Source organism: Lepus europaeus, chromosome 6 (assembly GCF_033115175.1).
Source record: "Lepus europaeus isolate LE1 chromosome 6, mLepTim1.pri, whole genome shotgun sequence".
Classification (NCBI taxonomy): Eukaryota; Metazoa; Chordata; class Mammalia; order Lagomorpha; family Leporidae; genus Lepus; species Lepus europaeus.
In genome coordinates this window covers 14,930,687-14,957,020 of record NC_084832.1, presented here as the reverse complement: position 1 = coordinate 14,957,020, position 26,334 = coordinate 14,930,687, and positions in this window count along the sequence as shown.

The window sequence follows — 26,334 nt, the reverse complement described above, 5'->3', positions numbered from 1 at the left end:
GCCCAAGTGCTTGGGCCCTGCACCCAATGGGAGACCAGGAGAAGCACCTGGCTCCTGACCTCAGATCGGCGCAGCGCACCGGCCATAGTGGCCATTTCGGGGTGGGGGTGAACCAACAGAAGAAAGACCTTTCTCTCTCTCTCTCTCTCTCACTAACTCTGCCTGTCAAAAAAAAAAAAAAAGAAAGAAAGAAAGAAAGAAAGAAAACATATTACAGACACTGATGAGTATTTCCCGCATTTTGGAGGCCAGGGCTCCCAGCCTGAGTCCCTGTCTTTCTGGCTTAACTCTGCTGTTTGTACTCACATTGCCTTTCCTGGGGAAGGAGTTACAAGAAAAGATTCCACACATAAATCCCTGAGGAGGGTAGCAAACCATTTTATTAAAAATTAAGTCTCTCTAGATAGACTATAAATGCACCTTTCTTTTAACTAGATCCCTCTCCCTTCCCCTCTCCCTCCCTCCCCCTTCCTCTTCCTCTCCCTCCAACTCCACACTCTGCCTTTCAAATAAACAAATAATAAATCTTTTTTAAAAAGTCTTGGAGATGTTGTTTTATGCCAGGAGACATTCTAGGCATTTGGCTCTCAGCCCCCAAGGAGCTTTGTAATTTAAATGTGGACAACTAAAGTATAGTTTGGAAATAAAGATACAAATAAAGCACAAATCATCTGTGCTTTATTGGGTGGAAATGTGCGCTGTGTTTAAGTCCCTTTACATATTGGCAAATGCCTTGCTAACAGCCTACCTTGCCTGTACCTCCTCCTCGACTTCCTGCATGGGAATTTAGAATCTGAGTTTCTGATTTCTGCCAGTGAGCCGGTGAAGAAAAGATGAGTTTGTGAAAGCAGACATATGTCAATGATCTCTGCAAAAGAAGTGCTTACTCAATCATCACAAAGCAAAGTGAAGCAGGGTAGATTTTATTTCAGTGTCTCAGAGGAAAAACAACAACAGAGACTCACGTGTGTATCACGCACGTCTGCCTACCCTTCCCCAGCAACAGTTATCCTCATCGTACAGATGCCTAGTCTTAGTCTCAGGGAGAGAAAGCACCGGATAAATGATTCCCAGGTAACACAGGGGGAAGAACTGAAACTTCAAGCCAGCCTTCCTGACTCCAAATCCCATGACCTTTAGAGCATCATCGGAGAAGCAAATTTGCATGTTTTCATCTGGGATGCGTGCTGCTCTTTCCCAAGCCATCTGAGATGTCCAGACTGACTCAAGTGACTTCTAACACCTCCCTACCGAGTCTTCCTGGCTTCTGTGAGCCGGCAAACATGCTGTGGTGGCATGTTAGCTTTGTTAGGCTGAGCTTCATTTCCCAGAAATTCCTTGTTTGTTTCTGGTTCGGGTGAGCCATGAGAAATGTCAGGTAGTGGATTTGGGGCCAGAGGGAAGCAGCAACCCTTCTGTAGCTCACAGATAGCTACAGATCTGCAGACTCACCCCACTGCTCTGGGCAGCAGCTGGATCTGTAGCTCTCCACCTCCCCTGGATTTCCTTCAGCTTCTTTGATGCCTGGGCCAGCTGTATGGTTAGCTCCCAGGGTCCTGCCTGGCTTCTGCAGAAATCTCCTTGCCACCACAATCCACTGCATCAAAAATAACATAGATTTTAGTTCATTTTCCTGTGGCACACACTATGGGTTTCAGCTTGTTATTTATTGGTCTTCACTTCTTAACTGCCTGCTGTGTGGGTGTGAAGCTCCAATGTCAGAGGCAAAGGCAACAGCCAGACAGCATCTGCATATGCAGCTCCATGGTGCAGAAGGTTAAATCCCTATAGCTAATTCAGATAGGTAAACAGATAAATAGGTGAATGGATCAATAGATGATAGATTGACGGTAGACAGGGATGGATGATAAATAGAACACAGATAGAAATGTATGGATGCATGAACAGACATAATAGATGTATAGGCAGATGATGAGTGATGGATGGATAGATAATCGATATATACATACATACATTAATTATAGACGGATGGAGAAACAGGTTGCTTAATAGAGAGTTACAGAGCGAGCTGAGTCCCTGATTTGTTGAAGGGCTAACCCCAAGTACCTTATAACATGACTATATGTGGAGGTAGGGTCTTTAAAGAACTAATTAAGTTTTAAAAAAAAAAAAGGCCAAAGGAGTGGGTTCATTCAATCTGACAAATGTTCTTCAAAGAAGGGGGTATTAGGACAAATAGAGAGAGATAGCCAGAAGGTAGCCATCAGTAAGGTACTGGAAGTGCCCTACATCTGTAAGGTATCTAAGGTACAGAAGGTAGCCATCTGTAAGCCAAGAAGAGAGGCCATGGAGAGACCAACACTCTCAACACCTCAATCTCAGGTTTCTAGCCTCCAGAATTATGAGAAAATAACTTTTCCCTTAAACTGCCCAATGTGTGACAATTTGTTATGGCAGCCTAGCAAACTAATGCAGACAGACAGATAGAAGACACACATACCTAGTTCTGTACAGAAACATATAGGACATGGGTATGCATGCATTGTGTTCAGAGCTACACACATACAGACTGATTTTAAGGAATCAGCTAATGCAATAGGGTGGTGCCAAGGTAGAAACAAGTCTGAAATCAGTAAGATGGGCCAGAAGATGGGAAATTCTGGCAGGAGTGGACGTTGCAGTTTTGAGTTCAAAGTCAGTCTGGAGGCAGAATTCCTTCCTTCTCTGAGGACACCAGTTTTTCATCCTAAGGCCTCCAAATGATTGCAGAGTCCCACCTACATGAAGGAGGGGCATCGTCTGTACTCAAAGTCTACTGATTTAAACATCAATCATGGCTGGCGCCGTGGCTCAACAGGCTAATCCTCCGCCTAGCGGCACTGGCACACCAGGTTCTAGTCCTGGTCGGGGCACCGGATTCTGTCCTGGTTGTCCCTCTTCCAGGCCAGCTGTCTGCTATGGCCCAGAAGTGCAGTGGAGGATGGCCCAAATGCTTGGGTCCCTGCACCCCACGGGAGACCAGGAGAAGCACCTGGCTCCTGCCTTCGGATCAGCGCGGTGCGCCGGCCGCAGTGCACCAGCCGAGGCAGCCATTGGAGGGTGAACCAACGGCAAAGGAAGACCTTTCTCTCTCTCTCTCTCACTATCCACTCTGATTGTCAAAAAAAAAAAAACAAAAAAACAAAAAAAAACAAAACACATCAATCATGTCTAAAAACACCTTCACTACAAGTCTAGGCACACATAACTGGGAACTAGAGTCTAGCCAATCAGACACATACAATCAACCAACACGGTAAGTGTGTATGCTGATTGATATGGATAATCTCATTTTTAAAATTCTGAAAAGCTTCTGTATTCTCACTTTCAATAATTATCTTTGTTCCCCACTCCAACACGATAGCTGCACCTAGGATCATGGATCTAAAACAGTGCTTCGCCAACTTGTGTGCACATCAGAGAGTTCTGGGTCCCACTCCCAGAAAGACTACTTCTGTAAGTCTGGGGTGAAACCTGAGATTTCTCATTCTCTGATAAGTCTTCAGGTTACATCAATACTGGTCCCAGGCCCACACTTTGAGAAATACTTCTCCAAGAGGTCTCAAAGCCTGGGTCAGGAACTTTTAACACCAGTGTCAGAACAAAGGTTAAGAAGTTAAACCTCAGGTAAAAAGGGTTATTAAATAATGTTCAACCTTGATTTAGAAATGTCAACTCCAACACTGAAAATATATATTTATAAATCTCCTCGGGATATGCCCAAGAGAAATGAGCGTATCTGTTCCCCAAAATATGTGCTCAAGAATGTTTATAGCAGACGTTTTCACAGAATCTCAAAACTACAAACACAAATGCCCATTAACAGGGTTAGGGATACACAAAGTGCTGCACATTCAAACAGATGAATACATTCCTCATATAAAAAAGAATGAATTTGTGCTACATGTGCCAACGTATAAATCTGTCAGATATTAAGTTGAACAAAATAAGCCAGATATAGTAGTGAACACGGTGCAATCCCATTTAAGAAAGTCACAAATCGGCAAAACTAACTGACATGTAGTTGAGACAGGATTGACTGGGATGCAACACAGGGGACCCAGCAGGAAGGCTGGAAATGCCCTTTACCTTAAGCAAGGTTTTGTGACATGGGTACTGATACATGCAAAAAAGTCCTTGAGCTATATAAACTTAAGCTTACAATATTTTATATAAGTTGCTTCTAAGTTCTACCACATAGGGCTAACTTTCCCATTAGGCATAGAAAGTTCAGTACCTGGGGTCCATAATACCTGGAGGGGCCATGAAGATGTTTTAATTTTTTTTAAATCAGAAGAATAAAATGAATCAAGTTCAGACTGGATTTTATTATCTTTAAATAAACACAGTTATAAAATATAAGAATTTTTATGGGGAAAAGGAGTCCACAATGGTCAAAATACTTAAGGTCTATGAAAGTCTTGATACAGCTCTGATACCACACACATGCGCAAACACGTCTGACTACATGCAGGTCAATGAGGAAAGCATTTAGAATAGAACTGTGTCCTTATCTCATCACCCAGCCTCCTCGAATAATTTACTGCTTACATTTCCTATAATGGAGCTCTTAAAGGCTGAAGACTCTGCATATTCTCCTGTGACACACTGGGCTTTCTCAATCTGAATGTGACTGAAACAGAGAGCAGGGGGAGCCTGAAAACTGTCAGACTGAGGGAGTTTTGAAGCAAGTCAGCCTGGACAGGAGGCTATAGCACTCCCAGAGATGGTGGCAATGGGTGTCTGCCACCTTGCTCCCTAACACTGAGCTCTCACTGCCTCCATCGCTAATGAGAATGATAACAAAAGGGTATGGAAGGCCAGAGGGTGGTTCCTGGACCAGGAGACTGCTTTGCTTCTGGACCCTTCCTCACACTCTATATGAACTCAGGGACTTCAGGGAGAGGCCTAAAGGAAGCTGCAGTGTGCTTGTTTCAGACCTGGTCAATCACTCAGTCAGGAACCCACTGAGCACCCACTAACGCACAGCCCAGGAGCCATAGGCACACAGAGACCTCCAGAGTGCCGGGTCCCTGCCCTCAGAGTGCCACACTCTAGCTGGTAGGAATATTGCACATACTTGGAATGGGAAGCAGTAAACTGCTAAAATGCTGGGGCTACTGGACAGGCACTTAGAGAAGGGACAGACCCAAGAGGGTACTATGACTGGTTGAAGCAGAAACTGAAGAATAGAAAGTGGGCATAGGAATCAGAAAGTGAATATAACTGCCCTGTAAGTTCTCATAAACTTTGCAGTTAATGGCTCCATTTCTGTACTGACTCCAACACCAGAAAACCAGGGTCCAAAGTTGCCTCCACTACGATTAATGGACACTAGGCATTACTTGCTATCTCAAGCCTCCATTCTTTCCTATATGCAGAATTAGTGTTTTAATGACACCTAACCCCCAGGACTGTGACAACCAAGTAAACCCCTTACAACAGTGAATGGTACTGACTATGTAAAAATCTATTTAGTTATTATTTTTGAATTGTTCTTTTTATTACATTATGCCCCCCTTCTAGTCCTCTGTTTCTAGATTGGGGCCAAGGTTGATAAACTTTCTTTGAATGAACCAAGGTCTTGCTCTGATCTTCCTTTAAGGAACCCTCAGACTGCCATATCACACAACTGTTTTACTGGTGCTGTGGGGTTTGAATTTCAGTTAAAAACACTCTGTCCCCAAGGAAACAAACCCTGTTCTAATAGTACTGAGGATGAAAGATAGGTGGAAGCTAAAGTACAGGAGATTTATACAACTGAAAATAGCCTGAGAGAGTATGTGTACCTTTTTTAAACCTAAGTGCATTGTCATTTGAAAGGTTATTTTTTGTGTGGAAAATAAAAAAAAATCATTGTAATACCCTAGCAACCAGACTGGTAATACAGAACAGGCTGAACTGATAGAAAAAAAAAAAATCTGTGAAAATGTCCAGATTGATGAAATATTCTAAAAATATGTTTAACAAAATAGTGAACAAAGTGACATGGGTCTAATTTTCCATACATGCAATTTCGTGTTTTATTTTTTTGGAAAGCTAAAATATTCACTTTGAAAATTATTTTAAGACTGCCATCTGGCAAATAAGAGAGTGAAAAACCCTTGATTTGGGACAATAGAAGGATACATTTGTAAAACTAAGAGGTAAAACTTGAACATCCTAAGGGCAAACAAATATGTTAGTATAGCTCAACAGAGTTTCACTTTTCCATGCTAAGTGTGCAAGGTAATATATTTTGTAATATCTGCATGCTTTAGAGTAAGCACTAACTTATTTTTCATTACTGTTATTATTTACTTCTTTTCAGGATTTCAAAGCAGATGAAGACTGCTGCTTTGCCAGTTTTCAAGAAAACAGAATTTCCAATTATAAATTCTAACTGTACATGAGCAAAAACACTTATCCAACTTTAACAAGGAATTCAGAGATTCTAAAACAGCAGTGTTTTAAGAAAGAAACTGGCAGCATTAGTTACCATACAGCTGCACAAGAGAACTTGCTTGAGGCCTGCAAGTTAATTAAGGGTGCTTTGTGTTTCCAGAGTAAACTGAGAAGTGGGTTACAAGAGCTGAGCAACTCCAAAAGCCATTTGTGTGTCTTGATATTCCTCTGTGAGTAGGAGAGACAAGGCAGTGAGCTGCCATTAATGGGCCTCATGCTCTATCATTGCGAGGATGTGCCGGGGAGTTAATCTGAACCACATCTTCATTCATTCAGCTCATTCAACAAACATCAAATCAACTGGACAGACAGGACATGTGCCAAACACTGTGCTGGGTCTTAGGTGTGAGGGTGAATAATAGATAGCTCCTACCCATGAAGAGCTTAAAGATTTAGGGAATATATTTGACATATAATGTTCCTAAAGTTGTAATTATGAAATGTATGAAGCTTGTAACTGTAAAGCTATATAGTTCTTCATACATTCCTACAGACTTACTTCTAAGGGTACAGTTCAAAAACTTGTCATGGGACGCCAAATCCCCAAAAATGGGGTGGTAAAAAAGCATTTTAAGTGTTAAAGTGCTCATAGGGATAGGATTAAGCATTAAAGTGATCATATAGATAATATTAAGTATTAAAGTGATCATACAAATAGGATTATGTGTTTGGTAATAATAATAGATAGAATTAAAAAGGAGTAAATGCTCCAACATGTGAAGCAGTTCACACAGCAGACTTACAGAATGACGATCGTTTTAAGTAGCACTCTGATCTCAGATTCAGCCCTTAAGGCATTCTAGTCTGGCTGAAAAGTCCACAAGAGCATTTCAGGCATGGAAAGCCAATACACTGTGGCAAAAAATGTCCTACCTGAAGGACCTCTGTGGGTGAGACCCCAGCAGAAAGAAATGGTCATCAAAGAAGGAAGTACATTTCTCTGAGGGCAGGAGAGAACTTCCACTTTGCTTATAGACTTGTCTAAACACTGACAGACTGTGTGGATTCAAAAGGCTTCCATAGCCTAGGCAGCTCATGTCAAGAGCTTTGAGTTATCACTGATGTCATTTATAAGAGTGTTAATTGTAAATTAACAACAGGAGCCACTGTGTACTATCTCCCCATGAAGGACCTCTGTCCTCAAAGAGTTGTATTATGAGAGTTAATAGTAAAACTTGTTCTCAAAGATTTACTTTGTTTCAGTGTATTAAATGAAGGATATTCTTATGTCTCATACATTTTAGATAAGCCTAAGTGCCCAGATCCATTGCCTGTTTCCTTAGGTGCTTCTTCAATTAATGATAAAACATTTTCTCAAAGGAAAAAAGAGTATATCTTCACAAAAATTAAGAGAAAATAAGAAAGGAAGCAGAAGGAAGGGTGGGAGTAAGGGAGGGAGGGAGGATGGGGTGGGAAGTATCATTATGTACTGAAAACAGTATGAGACACATGAAATTTGTTCCATTTAGAGTAAGATTGAAGTCGGTGAACTCAAAAGGCTTCCATAGCTTTGGCAACTCATTACAAGAGCCTAGGGTGATTACTTATGCCATAAACAAGAGTGTCAATTTGTTAAGTCAACAACAGGAGTCACTGTGCACTTACTCCTCATGTAGGATCTCCATCCTTAATGTGTTGTTCAATGTGAATTAATGCTATAACTAGTACTCAAACAGTATTTTACACTTTATGTTCTGTATGGGTGCAAACTGTTGGAAATCTTTACTTAATATATACTAAATTGATCTTCTGTATACAAAGATAATTGAAAATGAATTTTGATGTGAATGGAATGGAAGAGGGAGCGGGAGTTGGCAGGTTGCAGGCGGGAGAGAAGTTATGGGGGAGAAAAAGCCATTGCAATCCATAAGCTGTACTTTGGAAATTTATATATGTTAAATAATAGTTTAAAAAAGAGAAATTTGTTCCATTTAGATTAATAAAATTTTAAATAAAAATCTTAACAAATAAAAAATCTTGGACGTATAAGCAAAAATGTTTTTTAGAATTATTATAAATCCTAAATTTATATAATTATAAATTACTATAAATCATTATACTATACTAATTTACTATAAATAACTATACTCATAATTTACACTATTATAAACATAAAAATACTTAATAAATTTAAATATTAAGTAAATACTTGCATTGATAATTTGTATTATATTATTAAGATATTGATCATGATATAAATATGTAAGATTATTTGAGGGGACCAAAAGAAACACTGGTTGATTCTCCATGAGAGGGTCAAAGAAAACTTAATTAAAGATTAAAAATTTTGCTGAAATTTAAATATTGGTAGATTTCAAGTACATTCTAGGCTTGGAGGATATTTTCAGAACAATGGGATACTGTTAGGAAGGTTATGGAATCATGACATAGCTATGGATGGAGTGAGACACAAAGGTGGTTTTTGGGTGGTTGAAAGATGGGGAGCCAGGATGCAGCAACGAGTGAAGGACTATGGATCTAGTATTATACATAAAGGGCAGCAATCCAAGGGGTTTGAGCCAAGGAACAATACACTCAGCTTCTCCTGGCATATGTAAAGGTGAGGCCCAAGTGGAAAGCAGGTCATTCAGGAAGCTATAGCTGACTGACAGATGACAAGGACTGAATACAGACATAGGAATAGAGATGTTGAGGATGGGACACTGGAATTGGCAAGAATTAGAAGTCAGTTATATTAATGCAAGGAAGAATGGAAAGAGCTTGAAATAACTTCTGGTGTTTATTCTGGTCATCTGAATGGATGGTGGTTCCATTGATACTGATGGGGTTATTAGAGGAGTATGGTTGAGACATGTTGAACTATTCAGACTATGGGATCCTTGAGGGTAATGCCATGTCTTGTGTGACATTTGACATTCATTACCTAGGACAACTGGCCTGTAGAACTGTACAATAAATATTGAGTGAATAAATGAACAAATTCCAAAGGAAAGAAATTATGCCTGTTGCACGTCAGGCAAACCACTGGTTATTAAGGCCAGACACACAGATTTGGGAGATTGTTGAAATTTCCAGTAGGATCAAGTAGGTAAGACATTGGCCAATAACAAAACTCCACAGAGGTACCAGAATGAAAATGCAGAGCAAAATAGAAAGAAAGATGGCAAAGGAATCTTAAAATCAACAAGTTGAAGAATGAGAAGAGATTCTATCTTTACTCCTTCTGTGTCAAATCCCAATGTCGTCCCTTTCTAGCTTACATTTCAAAAAATAACTTCCTCTTGTGACCATCAATTGCATCATCCATAAAATATGAGTAATAATAATACCTAACATATGAAGCTCTTTCAACGACTGACCACATGTGCACATATTTAGCATGCACTAAGTGCTCAATAAACATTGGTCCCATTACTCTTCCAAATATACACAATATTACTTGAAGTTCCTCTGTTTCAATTTTACCGTTTCAACTTCCTATAGGCATCTCAAAATGCCCAAGACCTGCTGAGGTAGTCTCTATTTAAGCCAAGATATGAATTTGAATGCAGACATTAGGAGGCAAACATGCAGGAACCAGTCACTCAACATTCAAATGTTAAAATATTTTTGGTGTTTTCTATTCATCTGGATAACTTTATTAATTCTTGCAAAGTGCTCTTATATAATTTTTTAAAAATTGAGTATTTGCAAATATTTGAGCTTGTATAAAGAACCCATTATGTAATAAGGAACAAATTTATGGATAAAAACATTAAGCTATGCAGCACACTGTGAAATCATTCAGAAATTACTAAATAATGGTAATAAATCTAAGTAAGTATAGATGATTCCTTCTTTCATTTAAATACACATTAGTTGTGCTTCAATGTGTACTAAAACCACTGGAAGGAAAAATATATTACCTAGATTCGTTGCTATTATTGAGTAATGTCTGAAGATGATTATAACTTGGATCACACTTCCTTCATAGGTTCAATTTCCTTCTTGCTGAAGCATATCTCTTTTGGTAGTTCATTCATCAGCTCTTATGAGTAGTGAAGTCTCTCAGTCTGTTGTTTCAAAATATTCTTATTTTGCTCTGTCTTGAATGACACATTAACTGGATACTGAATTCCTATTTGATATTCACTTTCTGTCAGTCCTTTGAAGATGTTATTACATTGTCCCTGTAATCTGTCATTGATCATCACTGCTAAGATCACTGGTAATCTAATTGTTGTTCTTTTGTAAGCAGCTCCTCCACACCTTAAAAGGTTTGCTTTATCCCTTTGATTTTTTGCAGTTCTACTGTGATGTGTCTAGCTGTGAATGTATTGCCATTTAACTTGCACACAACTCATATTCTTACAAGTTGGGTTCTCTGAAAATGGATACTGAGACAGAATAAAGAAAGCAGCATTTAAATTAGGGTGCCAACACAGGGCCTCTGCGTGGGGTATCATCCTCTTCACTGCATTCATCAAATCAAGTTCTATTATAGACTCTCTTTCACTCTCTGCTTTGGTTTTCTTTTTATTTATTTATTTATTTTTTGACAGGCAGAGTGGATAGTGAGAGAGACAGAGAGAAAGATCTACCTTTTTGCCGTTGGTTCACCCTCCAATGGCCGCCGCGGCCTGCATGGCCGAAGCCAAGAGCCTGGTGCTTCCCCTGGTCTCCCATGCGGGTGCAGGACCCAAGCACTTGGGCCATCCTCCACTGCACTCCCGGGCCATAGCAGAGAGCTGGCCTGGAAGAGGGGCAACCGGGACAGAATCCAGCGCCCCAACCGGGACTAGAACCCGGTGTGCCGGCGCCCCAGGCGGAGGATTAGCCTATTGAGTTGTGGCGCCGGCCTCTGCTTTGGTTTTCAGAAAGCCTCCATGAATCCTTCAGCAATTTTTGTAGCCATCCATGTGGCTTTGACAAATGATGTCATCTAGGCCTTCCTACAGTAAATAACCATGTGGCCAGAAGTCCAACTATGTATAGTCTATCCATTACTGGCTGCTCACTTTCTTAAGCCTTCTAATACGTTCTTTAGCAATTCCTCCTTGGTAACATCTGCCTTGGCACCTCAGCTTTGCTTTGCATAGAGATCAGCCTATCCATGCTTCCAGGAGTCATCCTAGGAACAACTAAATCATTTTGGGGGTCCCTGTCTGGGTGAAACTTATGTATCCAGTATTTCAGGAGACAACTTTTCAGTATACTTAACTGATTTTACTCGTTGACTCTCTCAATCAAGTATCTAGAGAATCTAGTCCCCACATTTTCTCTAGGTCTTGCTAGGGTATCCTCGGTAGGTCTTGAAGCACCTGTGAGATACAGTCCCTTCACTGTCTTTTCAGACATAGTACCTCACCAGCTGAATGGTGCTGCCCCTTAATTTGAACTATTGGCTGGATGTCCAAGAGGAAATGTGAAGGAAATTCTGGAGAAAGAGGACATATTTCCTTGGAAAAAGGAAAAATGCCCTGACTCCAGGGCATTGATGGAGGGGATGTGAATAATGGGGAAGATGACATTTGCAGGCTCAAAATATTAAGGCAAAATTCTCAAGAGCATCCATCATGGTTTTCCAAGCTTGGCATAACAGACCTACCCTGGTGACTCATTGGACAGTATTCGCTCTCCCCTTAAGTTCTGGGCCTGATCCTCATTTTTCTCTGCTCTTTTACTGGAGGAAATGTCTTTGTACATAACCAAATGAGACCCCTGGCTTTCCCACCTGACTTTCAACTGCTTCCAACTCTTCTGTAGCCATTTTCCATCTTTATGTAGAACATCAGAGCTGTGTAGCAGTAGGTGCTCAATCTGCATAGCTACCAATTCATCAATAGTCTTAAATTACTGAGACATTCAACACACTAGAGTATTCCCTTCCGTTAATATACCCTCTCAACTCACCACTGATGAGAACTTCAACACTTTGCCACTTTGTGCCAGGGACTATAGAGATGAAGACAAGAAGAGAAAGTTCCAGTCCTGGATGTGATATACCTGTGACACTCTTGCCATTGTCTCACTAGTAAGCACTGCATATAGATAGTTAGGCTTTTTCTAGACGCTAAAACAGAAGTTATTTCCTTCTCTTTATATTAATTTATGCTGGATTCTTGGGTTTATGTAAAGAGTTCAAGATAGTCTTGCATTAATTTACAGACACCATGTAGACTCTGCTAACAATAATCCCATCTACCTTCAAAAATAGGAAATTGGGGCTGGGATTTTTTTTTATCATAATTTGCACTGTGTACTGAAGATTGCTAAGTAAACATGAAGGTGTACAAACAAAAAGAAAAATGTCCTTTTAAATGTACAACATATATATATATATATAAGTATACACACACACACCCTTTGATCTTTTTTTTTGGGGGGGGGGACAGGCAGAGTGGACAGAGAAAGGTCTTCCTCTGCCGTTGGTTCACCCTCCAATGGCCGCCGCAGCCGGCGCACCGCACTGATCTGAAGGCAGGAGCCAGGTGCTTATCCTGGTCTCCCATGGGGTGCAGGACCCACAAGCACTTGGGCCATCCTCCACTGCACTCCCTGACCACAGCAGAGGGCTGGCCTGGAAGAGGGGCAACCAGGACAGGATCCGGCACCCCGACCGGGACTAGAACCCGGTGTGCTGGCGCCGCATAGCAGAGGATTAGCCTACTAAGCCGCAGCGCCGGCCACCCTTTGATCTTAAACAACTTAACAAAACATAGTCCTAAATCACAGTATTAATATTGGCAAAGGAAGTCATTATTTAGTTTTAATTATGAAGTTCTTTATGTTAAAAGCAGAGCTGTTTTGCAATGGCCCAAGCAATTTAGATCTATGCTGTGACAAACAGCTCCACACAAACCCGTGAAGGAAGAGAGAGTGGTGGATTTGAGGAATTGATGAGAGTACACTTGTGCAGCCAATAGAAGGCTCGTTCACAGCAAATGATCCAGCCTTCTCTGAAAGGTATATTTTAAGTAAGGTATTTTCAGTTACTTACTGTGTCTGCAACCTTGGCCAGGAATTTAATTGGAATAGAATGATTATTTAAGGGTAACATTCTAGTGTCTGCTATTACTAACTGATAGAATCAAAAAGGGAGAGAACGATCCAACATGGGAAGTGGGAGACACAGCAGACTCATAGAATGGCAGACGTCCTAAATAGCACTCTGGCCTCAGAATAAGCCTGTAAGGCATTCGGATCTGGCTCAAGAGCCCACGAGAGTATTTTAGGCATGGAAAGCCAAGACACTCTGGCAAAAAAAAAAAAAACAAACCCTAAATGAAAGATCTCTGTGAGTGAGATCCCAGTGGAAAGAATGGGCCATCAAAGAAGGAGGTACCTTTCTCTGAAGGGAGGAGAGAACTTCCACTTTGACTATGACCTTGTCTGAATTAAGATCGAAGTCGGTGAACCCTAAAGGCCACCATAGCCTTGGCAACTCATGACTAGAGCCTAGGGAGATTACTGACGCCATAAACAAGAGTGTCAAATTGTTAAGTCAACAACAGGAGTCACTGTGTACTTACGTCTCATGTGGGATCTGTCCTTAATGTGTTGTCCAATGTGAAGTAATGCTATAACTAGTACTGAAACAGTATTTTTACACTTTGTGTTTCTGTGTGGGTACAAACTGATGAAATCTTTACTTTGTATATACTGAATCGATCTTCTGTATATAAAGATAATTGAGATCCGGGCAAGATGGCGGAATAGGCAGAAGCACACTTAGTCCGGGGGGAGAGAAAGTTTAATATAAGTGGAGATACTGCAGGGTCAAGGAAGAGTAGGGGATGAAACTGCAGAGGAAACTCTTCCGGAACTAGTGATTCACAGTGGACCTGCGTGGAGAGCGTGGGAGCCCAAGTTCGGGACACCAGCAGCAGACTCAACGCACCAGCGCTGGAACGCGAGGTGAGCCGAACCTCCATAGCCCGAGATACCAGCGAGCAAGCGGAAAGAGGAGGCTAGAGGGAACGAGGCTTGAAACTCCGTGGGGAAAAGTTCACCAGGCTAACTAGAAGAGAGAGAAAAATAAAAATAAAAAAAAATAAAATAAGTGACTGATACGGACACAAGTTTCTCTCTCTCCGCTCACCTCTCAAAGGCGAGCAAGACAGAGCAGGCGCCATTTTGGACATACGTCATAAGCTGGGCGACCTCAGGTCTGCACCGGCCCTGAGCCGAGCAGAAAAACCTGACTCTGGGGGGAGGGGTGAAATAACAGGAGATTAGCATCTAACTTGGCAACCCAGTGGGAGATTGCAGGAGAACTGGAGCCCACACTGAGGGCAGCACAGATTCCCTGTGTGGTCCTTGGGAAAGAGCTTCCGATCTCTGGCTCCTGTGGGTATATCATTTGCCTGCTAACTACCTCCAATTACATTCAGCTGTGCGGAATTACTTCCCTTTTGAATCAAAAAAGAGAGAGATTTACCACACCTAACCTGGGAGTGTCATCTTTGACACACCCTCAGCCCTGAGGAACCAAACACAGCTCTCAGTCCACACTCATCTCAAGCCTCTAAGGCACCACTGAAAGCAGACAGTCCACTTAATATAGAGCCATAGTGTAACAAGAAAAAACACCACAGTGAAGAAACCAAATATCTCCAACATGCCAAACAACAAACGCAAAAACCAAGCTAACAAGAATAAGGAAGACACTATGACACCCCCAAATGAAAAAGACACCCCAATTCAAGATTATGAAGATGAGGAGATTGAAGAAATGCAAGAAGCAGATCTCAAAAAATTGCTAAGAACATTAAGAAGTTCTCAAAAACAAATTCTTGAACTACAGAAATCCTTCATGGACAAGATAGAAAATCTCTCTCGTGAAAATGAAATATTAAGGAGGAATCAAAATGAATTGAAACAACTAGTGGAACAAGAAATGGTGATAGTGATGAGAAATCATAATGAAATGAAGAATTCAATAGATCAAATGACAAACACATTAGAGAGTCTTAAAAACAGAATGGACGAAGCAGAAGAGAGAATATCAGACTTAGAAGACAGAGAACAGGAAAGGAAACAATCAAATCAAAGAAAAGAAGAAGAAATCAGAAATCTAAAAAATACTGTCAGGAATCTACAGGATACTCTTAAAAAACCCAACATTCGGGTTCTAGGAGTACCTGAAGGCATGGAGAGAGAGAAAGGATTAGAAGGCCTTTTTAGTGAGATACTAGCAGAAAATTTCCCAGGTTTGGAGAAAGACAGAGACATCCTAATACAGGAAGCTCATAGAACCCCTAATAAACATGACCAAAAGAGATCCTCACCACGACACGTCGTAATCAAACTCACCACAGTGAAACACAAAGAAAAGATCCTAAAATGTGCAAGAGAGAAACGCCAGATTACTCTCAGAGGATCTCCAATTAGACTCACAGCTGACTTCTCTTCAGAAACCCTGCAAGCTAGGAGAGAATGGCGAGACATAGCCCAGGTGCTAAGAGAGAAAAACTGCCAGCCCAGAATATTATATCCTGCAAAGCTCTCATTTATGAATGAAGGTGAAATAAAGACCTTTCAAAGCAAACAGAAACTGAAAGAATTTGTCGCCACTCGTCCAGCCCTGCAAAAGATGCTTAAAGATGTGTTACATACAGAAACACAGAAACACGGTCACCAATATGAAAGAAGGTAAAGGTAGGAAACCTCACACCAAAAGATCACAGGAATCTCAAACCATATATTAGAAAGTATCTTTGGCTAATGGCAGGGCAAAGTTACTCCTTCTCAATAGTCACATTGAATGTTAATGGCTTGAACTGTCCAGTTAAAAGACACCGATTGGCTGATTGGGTTAAGGAACAAAACCCATCCTTTTGCTGCTTACAAGAAACCCATCTATCCAACAATGATCCATACAGGCTGAGAGTGAAAGGCTGGAAAAAGATATACCACGCCAACAGAAATGAAAAGAGAGCGGGCGTAGCCATCTTAATATCGGACAACATAAACTTTACCACAAAAACTGTTAAGAAAGATAAAGAGGGGCACTATTTAATGATTAAGGGATCAATTCAACAGGAAGATATAACGATTATCAATGTATATGCACCTAATTACAGGGCACCAGCTTATTTAAAAGACTTGTTAAGGGACTTAAAGGGAGACTTAGACCCCAATACAGTAGTACTGGGGGATTTCAATACTCCACTCTCAGAGATAGACAGATCAACAGGACAGAAGATCAACAAGGAGACAGTAGATTTAAATGACACTATAGCCCAAATGGATCTAACAGATATCTACAGAACTTTTCATCCTACATCTAAGGACTTTACATTCTTCTCAGCAGTACATGGAACCCTCTCTAGGATTGACCACATACTAGGCCATAAAGCAAGTCTCAGCAAATTCAAAAGAATTAGAATCATACCATGCAGCTTCTCAGACCACAAAGGAATGAAATTGGAAATTGGCAACTCAGGAATCCCTAGAGCACGTGCAAACACATGGAGATTGAACAACATGCTCCTGAATGAACAATGGGTCATAGAAGAAATTAAAAGAGAAATCAAAAATTTTCTGGAAGTAAATGAGGATAACAGCACAACATACCAAAACCTATGGGATACAACAAAAGCAGTGTTAAGAGGAAAGTTTATATCAATAGGTGCCTACATCAAGAAATTGGAAAGGCACCAAATAGATGAGCTTTCAAGTCATCTCAAGGATCTAGAAAATCTGCAGCAAACCAAACCCAAACCCAGTAGGAGAAGAGAAATAATTAAAATCAGAGAAGAAATCAACAGGATTGAATCCAAAAAAACATTACAAAAAATCAGCCAAACGAGGAGCTGGTTTTTTGAAAAAATAAACAAAATTGACACCCCATTGGCCCAACTAACTAAAAAAAGAAGAGAAAAGACCCAAATCAATAGGATCAGAGATGAAATGGGAAACGTAACAACAGACGCCACAGAAATAAAAAGAATCATCAGAAATTACTACAAGGACTTGTATGCCAGCAAACAGGGAAATCTATCAGAAATGGACAGATTCTTGGACACATACAACCTCCCTAAATTGAGCCAGGAAGACACAGAAAACCTAAACAGACCAATAACTGACACAGAAATTGAAACAGTAATAAAGGCCCTCCCAACAAAGAAAAGCCCAGGGCCAGATGGATTCACTGCTGAGTTCTACCAGACATTTAGAGAAGAACTAACTCCAATTCTTCTCAAACTATTCAGAGCAATCGAAAAAGAGGGAATCCTCCCAAATTCTTTCTATGAAGCCGGCATCACCTTAATTCCTAAGCCAGAAAGAGACGCAACATTGAAAGAGAATTACAGACCAATATCCCTGATGAACATAGATGCAAAAATCCTCAATAAAATTCTGGCCAATAGATTGCAACAACACATCAGAAAGATCATCCACCCAGACCAAGTGGGATTCATCCCCGGTATGCAGGGATGGTTCAACATTCGCAAAACAATCAACGTAATACACTACATTAACAGACTGCAGAAGAAAAACCATATGATTCTCTCAATAGACGCAGAGAAAGCATTTGATAAAATACAACACCCTTTCATGATGAAAACTCTAAGCAAACTGGGTATGGAAGGAACATTCCTTAATACAATCAAAGCAATATATGAAAAACCCACGGCCAACATCCTATTGAATGGGGAAAAGTTGGAAGCATTTCCACTGAGATCTGGTACCAGACAGGGATGCCCTCTCTCACCACTGCTATTCGATATAGTTCTGGAAGTTTTGGCTAGAGCTATTAGGCAAGAAAAAGAAATTAAAGGGATACAAATCGGGAAGGACGAACTCAAACTATCCCTCTTTGCAGATGATATGATTCTTTATTTAGGGGACCCAAAGAACTCTACTAAGAGACTGCTGGAACTCATCGAAGAGTTTGGCAAAGTAGCAGGATATAAAATCAATGCACAAAAATCAACAGCCTTTGTATACACAGGCAATGCCACGGCTGAGGAAGAACTTCTAAAATCAATCCCATTCACAATAGCTACAAAAACAATCAAATACCTTGGAATAAACTTAACCAAAGACGTTAAAGATCTCTACGATGAAAACTACAAAACCTTACAGAAAGAAATAGAAGAGGATACCAAAAAATGGAGAAATCTTCCATGCTCATGGATTGGAAGAATCAATATCATCAAAATGTCTATTCTCCCAAAAGCAATTTATACATTCAATGCAATACCCATCAAGATCCCGAAGACCTTCTTCTCAGATCTGGAAAAAATGATGCTGAAATTCATATGGAGACACAGAAGACCTCGAATAGCCAAAGCAATCCTGTACAACAAAAACAAAGCCGGAGGCATCACAATACCTGATTTTAGGACATACTACAGGGCAGTTGTTATCAAAACAGCATGGTACTGGTACAGAAACAGATGGATAGACCAATGGAACAGAATAGAAACACCAGAAATCAATCCAAACATCTACAGCCAACTTATATTTGACCAAAGATCCAAATCTAATCCCTGGAATAAGGACAGTCTATTCAATAAATGGTGCTGGGAAAATTGGATTTCCACGTGCAGAAGCTTGAAGCAAGACCCATACCTATCACCTTACACAAAAATTCACTCAACATGGATTAAAGACTTAAATCTACGACCCGAAACCATCAAATTATTAGAGAGCATTGGAGAAACCCTGCAAGATATAGGCACAGGCAAAGACTTCCTGGAAAATACTCCAACAGCACAGGCAGTCAAAACCAAAATTAACATTTGGGATTGCATCAAATTGAGAAGTTTCTGTACTTCAAAAGAAACAGTCAGGAAAGTGAAGAGGCAACCAACAGAATGGGAAAAAATATTCGCAAACTATACTACAGATAAAGGATTGATAACCAGAATCTACAAAGAAATCAAGAAAATCCACAACAACAAAACAAACAACCCACTTAAGAGATGGGCCAAGGACCTCAACAGACATTTTTCGAAAGAGGAAATCCAAATGGCCAACAGACACATGAAAAAATGTTCAAAATCACTAGCAATCAGAGAAATGCAAATCAAAACCACAATGAGGTTCCATCTCACCCCGGTGAGAATGGCTCACATTCAGAAATCGACCAACAACAGATGCTGGAGAGGATGTGGGGAAAAAGGGACACTAACCCACTGTTGGTGGGAATGCAAACTGGTTAAGCCACTATGGAAGTCAGTCTGGAGATTCCTCAGAAACCTGAACATAACCCTACCATACAACCCAGCCATTCCACTCCTTGGAATTTACCCAAAGGAAATTAATTTGGCAAATAAAAAAGCCATCTGCACATTAATGTTTATTGCAGCTCAATTCACAATAGCTAAGACCTGGAACCAACCCAAATGCCCATCAACAGTAGACTGGATAAAGAAATTATGGGACATGTACTCCATAGAATACTATACAGCAGTAAGAAACAACGAAACCCAGTCATTTGCAACAAGATGGAGCAATCTGGAAAACATCATGCTGAGTGAATTAAGCCAGTCCCAAAGAGAAAAATATCATTTGTTTTCCCTGATCGGTGACAACTGAGCGCCAAAGGGGAAACCTGTTAAGTGAAATGGACACTATAAGCAACAATGAACTGATCAGCTCCTGTCCTGACTTTAGATGTACAATGTAATACTTTATCCTTTTTAGTATTTGTTGTTGTTGTTGTTGTTCTAGTACTATTGGTTGAACTCAGTAATTAACACACAATTATTCTTAGGTGTTTAAATTTTAACTGAAAAGTGATCCCTGTTAAATCTAAGAGTGGAAAAAGAGAGGGAGGAGACGAACAATTTGGAACATGCTCAATCGGACTGGCCGCAAATGGTGGAGTTAGAAATGTGCCAGGGGATTCCAACACAATCCCATCAAGATGGCATGAACCAATGCCATCGCACTAGTCCAAGTGATCAATTTCAGTTCACAATTGATAGTTCTGATAGGTCTAAGAGTCAAAGAGATCACACAAACAAGACAAGTATCTGCTAATACTAACTGATAGAATCAAAAAGGGAGAGAAAGATCCAACATGGGAAGTGGGATACACAGCAGACTCATAGGATGGCAGATGTCCTAAACAACACTCCGGCCTCAGAATCAGCCCTCAAGGCATTCAGATCTGGCTGAAGAGCCCATGAGAGTATAGCAGGCATGGAAAGCCAAGATATCATGGAAAAAAAAAAAGACCTAAATGAATGATCTCTGTGAGTGAGATCCCAGTGGAAAGAACGGGGCCATCAAAGAAGGAGGTACCCTTCTCCGAAGGGAGGAGAGAACTTCCACTTTGACTATGACCCTATCGGAATAAGATCGAAGTCAGCGAACTCTAAAGGCTTCCATAGCCCTGGCAACTCATGACTAGAGCCTAGGGAGATTACTGACGCCATGAACAGGAGTGTCAAATTGTTAAATCAGCAACAGGAGTCACTGTGTACTTACACCCCATGTGGGATCTGTCCCTAATGTGTCGTCTAAAGCGAAGTGATGCTATAACTAGTACTGAAACAGTATTTTTATACTTTGCGTTTCTGTGTGGGCACAAACTGATGAGGTCTTTACTAATTATATACTAAATTGATCTTCTGTATATAAAGAGAATTGGAAATGAAAAAAAAAAACAACCTGGTGTTAAAATGGAAATGGCATAGAAAATTAATTAATTTGAAAAAAAAAATTATGTAGGATCTCTGTCTTTAATGTGCTGTACATTGCTATTTAATGCTATAATTAGTAATCCAATGGTAGTTTTTTCACTTTGTGTTGCTATATGGGCAAAATGTTGAAATCTTTACCTAATATATACTAAACTGATCTTCTGTATACAAAGAGAATTGAAAATGAATCTTTACATGAATGGAAGGGGAAAGGGAGCGGGAAGGGGGAGGATTGCGGGCGGGAGGGAAGTTATGGGAGGGGGGAAGCCATTGTAACCCATGGGCTATACTTTGGAAAATAAAAAAAAAAAAAAAAAGATAATTGAAAATGAAAAAAAAAAACTTGGTTTTAAATTGGAAATTACATAGAAAATTAATCAATTTTTAAAAAATATTATGTAGGATCTCTGTCCTTAATGTGCTATACATTGTGATTTAATGCTATAACTAGTACTCCAACAGTATTTTTCACTTTGTGTTGCTATGTGGGGGCAAACTGTTGAAATCTTTACTTAATATATACTAAACTGATCTTCTGTATATAAAGAGAATTGAAAATGAATCTTGATGTGAATGGAAGGGGAGAGGGAGCAGGAGAGGGGAGGGTTGCGGGTGGGAGGGAAGTTATGGGGGGGGAGCCATTGTAATTCATAAGCTGTACTTTGGAAATTTATATTCATTAAATAAAAGTTAAAAAAAAAGGATAACTTTAAGGTTAAAGTCAATTAGCAATGACCAATAGTCATGGATCACTGCACTATATAAACCATGGTGCTTTCTGACATGGTAGTATTGCTCCTGAGAAAAAATTCCAACTATTATTTTCCAGCATTAAAAATTCTAGAACATCTAAATGTTCACATTCTCTTAGAGAAAAGAATATGTCTAACAGTTTTATAATTGTGTATTAGCAAATGGTGACAGCACTTGAAATCAAAAACTCTAACATTCTGCTCCTGTGAACTGGCTTAACACAAATAGCCCTTGTGCTAGGTTTGCACTGATATGTCTATAAAGCATATTTTCCCTCAGTATATAGTCCTAGAGTCCAAGCTATGTCCTGCATATGTTGTAACTATGTGAGTATACTAACCATCAACTTTCTTAGTTTCCTTGTATAAGAAAATGCTGATTACAATTGCAAATTTTCAGTGTAGGAGAATTCATCTTGCTTGGTCACTTAGCAAATGTGAAGCACACCAATCCAGTGTAAGTACAAGAGGGACAGGTAGACACCACTTTCATATATAATTGCAAACACTTTCTAGGAAAAGACATCACATCAGCAGGCGCCACGGCTCACTAGGCTAATCCTCCACCTGTGGCGCCGGCACCCTGGGTTCTAGTCCCGGTTGGGGCACCAGTTCTGTCCCGTCACTCCTCTTCCAGTCTAGCCAGTCCAGCTCTCTACTGTGGCCCAGGAGTGCAGTGGAGGATGGCCCAGGTCCCTGGGCCCTGCACCCACATGGGAGACCAGGAAGAAGCAGCTGGCTCCAGCCTTCGGATCAGTGCAGCACACCTGCCAGTTGCAGCCGTGGTGGGCACTTGGGATGAACCAACGGAAAAAGGAAGACCTTTCTCTCTGTCTCTCTCTCTCTCTCACTGACTCTGCCTGTCAAAAAAAAAGACATCACATCAAAGAAAAAATTTCTCAACAAGTAAAATGTCAATTATAAATTATCACATTAGATATAAAATAACACATATTCTACACATTTTGACATAATTTTTTTCAAATTGCTCTGAATTTTTTTAATGTATATACAAGTAATGGGATAAGGATTAAAGTTATTTTTGTCTAATGTTTTCACTGATGTTCTTTATTTTCCCTTTTGTAAGCCATCCCATGCCAGTAGACTGTCAAGCCAGAAGCCATGGGTAACTTCATAGCAATGCTTTCCAAAATTTCTAAACTCACCCCTCTAATTCCAAGTCAGACTTATAGCAATTAAGTGAATTTGGAGTAAAAAGGAGAGACCAAGAAAAAAAAGTGAGTGAAAAAAAAAGAAAACCATGAAGCAACCTTTACAAGGGTAATGTGTGTGGCAGCAGAAGAATGATATTAAAATAGTAAAAGGGTATGCAGGAAGGGTTGAACAAATTAAACTCCATTCTTGGGACATACTGAGTTGAATGTTTTACAGACCTTTATCAGAATGTTCACTGGTTAACTGTTGACAGGTCTTCAGCTGTTTCTTAGCCTTCAGATGTCTGTATGAATGGGAGCATCATGAGGCCCACAGAACTAGAGAAATGACCCTCTTAGCTTCAGGCAAATTCTCTAGCCCCACGAAAGAGTGACAGAAAAAAATGCTGCTCCAGACTAACCCAGGCAACGAAGAGATGAGTAAGGAAGGAAACAGAGAGATCAAGTCCACACTAATACTAACGCAGAACAACACAGGCTTTGGAATCCAACAGCCTGGGAACTGGTACTGCCTCCACCATCTACTAGCTCCTATCTCTTTGCACCTAAATGTCTGAATTTGTAAGGTGAGTTGCACCTCAAAGGAAAATTGAGATGTGTTATGGAAAATGCCCAAGATTATTGCCAGATGCAGCAGGTCTCCCACTACTGGCTACTGTGATTGTGATTTTCCATGCCTCCTGCTCCTACCCTTCTGCCATTACTCTTTCCACTCCACTATTTCACTTATAAATGATCAAGTAAATAAATCTATAGTGATCAATTTACACAAGAGTTTGCCAAAGAGTTATGGTTTCCCAGTTATGTTTTATTGGTCTACTTATACTGTCCTGACCACTTGAAAGGGGTGAGAGCAGAAAATAGGAAATGAGAGAGCCACCAGTGAATAAATGTTAATCTCAAAGTATAATCAAATAGCCCTGAAAGCGCTATAAATAAATAAGGAAATATAATCTTATACAACTTATTAGAACACATTTATCTTGTGATGAGGCACATGCATAGATTAGTTTCCTAGGGATGTCAGAATTAATTATCACAATCTACTGGGTGTTTTAAAATAGGAGAAATGTACTCTCTCATAGTTCTGGAGGGATGAAGTCTGAAAGTAAGGTGTCAGCAGGGCCACCAGCTCAGAGGCTATACAGGTGTACTCCTTGCCTCCCCAAGTTCTGGTGGTGACCAGCAGTACTTGGCATTCCTTGGCTTGCATCTGTAGCACTCCAATCTATTTCCATCTCTATGTGACTGACTTCCCTCTGTATATGTCCACCTAAGTCTCCTTCCTCTTCCTCCTATCAAGGCCCCAGTCACTGGCTTTAGCACCAACCTTAATCAAGTATGACCTTACCCTAACCTGATTAAGACTATAAGGATCCTGTTTGCAAACACAGTCATTCACACATGTACTGGTAGTTAGGACTCAACTTTCTTTCAGGGCATATCTTTCAGGGAGACACAATTCCACCTGCTACAATGTACAAAGTGAAATATTTTAAGGTAACAAGGCCAATTTTGATGGTTGATTTGTGAAATCTATCTTGATACCTTATAGTCAACTACAATAATAAGATATATTTGAAGTGTAATAACATCAAAGAATATTTTTAAAAGCAGTCAAAAATATTGTTTTGGCCCTCAAAATATTTGAGGATCTGTTTCATCTCCATTATCCAGAGAAATAGAGCAAAGATCATGACCCTGCATTAATATTTTGAGTCTACTGCTCACCACAGAATTTTATTAAGCATGCCCGTAATTTATTGGGGCTTTGCATTATCCACTTTATAAACGTGATCTTTGTTTCTCAGTGTAACTATGTTAGACAAAGTATAATTCCCACTTTAAAGACTAGAACCAGGAGCATTTGGTGAAGAAATTGCCTAGTCTAAAGCCAAACAACTAATGAGTTCTGGAGAGATTCAAGTCCTGGTCCATCTGAGTCCATTGCCTGTGCATCTAACCACAGTGCTCTTTTTATTTTGAGCAAGAACTTTACTTCAAGGAGCCCCTCTAAGCTTTCATTTCCTCCAAGCAATCTGACAGTTTGACTTCCACAGCCATGACTCTGCCCCCCTGCTGTAGTACAGAGACCAGAAAGCAGAAAGCCTAGAACTATATTCCAAGATGCTTTTGCATCTAGGTTTCTGAATGCTGGGCTCCATCACTTAGATCACCTTGTATAAATCTAGAAGGCCAGAGTGAGACCGAGGCCACCTCCCTGTCACTTTGTCTAGTTTTCTGCTAAGCAAAGCTGAAGGAAATGGGGTCTAGGGACAGCAGTTTTTCACTGTCCACTCACCAGGTTCCTGGGTATTAAGGGTATCAAGATGAAGGTAGTGGCTGCACTCAACACTCTGGTAGCCAGTCTCCAGCTCTGCAAGTATAGACAGGCAGGAACAGAAGGTGACTTCCTGCCCAACATTTCTGATCCTTGGATTGCTGCTACAGGGATGTGCTCTTGAACTCAGAAGTTTCTGAGGCAGCCTCTGAGATAATAACTTCCTGGCTGGTCAGTTCTGAATTGTTATGGAAGTTTTCCTTGATGGCTGAGCTAGAACTCAATCCTCTAGGCCTTCCCAAAGCTCTATCAGCATCTAATAACCTCAGATGATCTAATAACCTTAAAGACTTCCTGGAATAGATTCAGTTTTATGCCCTGAAACTTCCTTGATTAATATATAAATCAAGAATAATGATACCAACACATAGGACTTTTTTGTAGAAAACTTAATAAAGATGTATCACAGTGTCTATTTGTAAATCTCCTTATGTACCTTCTTCCTCTGCTCTCCTTACTATAAAACCAACAGGAGAAATATTATTAGTTCATGCTAAATATACCCTGCATTATCCATGAGCACATATCAAAATCAAAATCAAAATCACACCAAGAGAGTATCAATTTGAAAGACAGAAGATGACTATTTCTATGCAACTTCCTTTTCTTCCACAGTATGGGCTTCTGTTGATGAACTTCATTTATGGAGAGATTGTTATATATCACATAGTGTGATATTCACATAATGTTACTGCAAATAAAAGGCTGAATTCCCATTGGACATGAATCTCTGGTTCCTGAATAAATTCTTGACAACTCAAAAACATTTTGGGACCCTGACATGATATTTACTTTGTGATAGGATTTGAAGAAAGATAATCTCTGTGAAGCTGGCTTTTCTGGGAAATGTTGCTCCCTCAAGCACAAGTGACCAGAGGCATAAGGTCCTGCTCTTCACCAAGGACTATGCACTGGTTCAGTTTGAAAATGGATTTCCACTCAGCACTCAGCCTACTGGCCCACTCTGCAATTGCATACCAGCCCCAAACTCCATCTTTCCTAGAAGACCACTTATATCA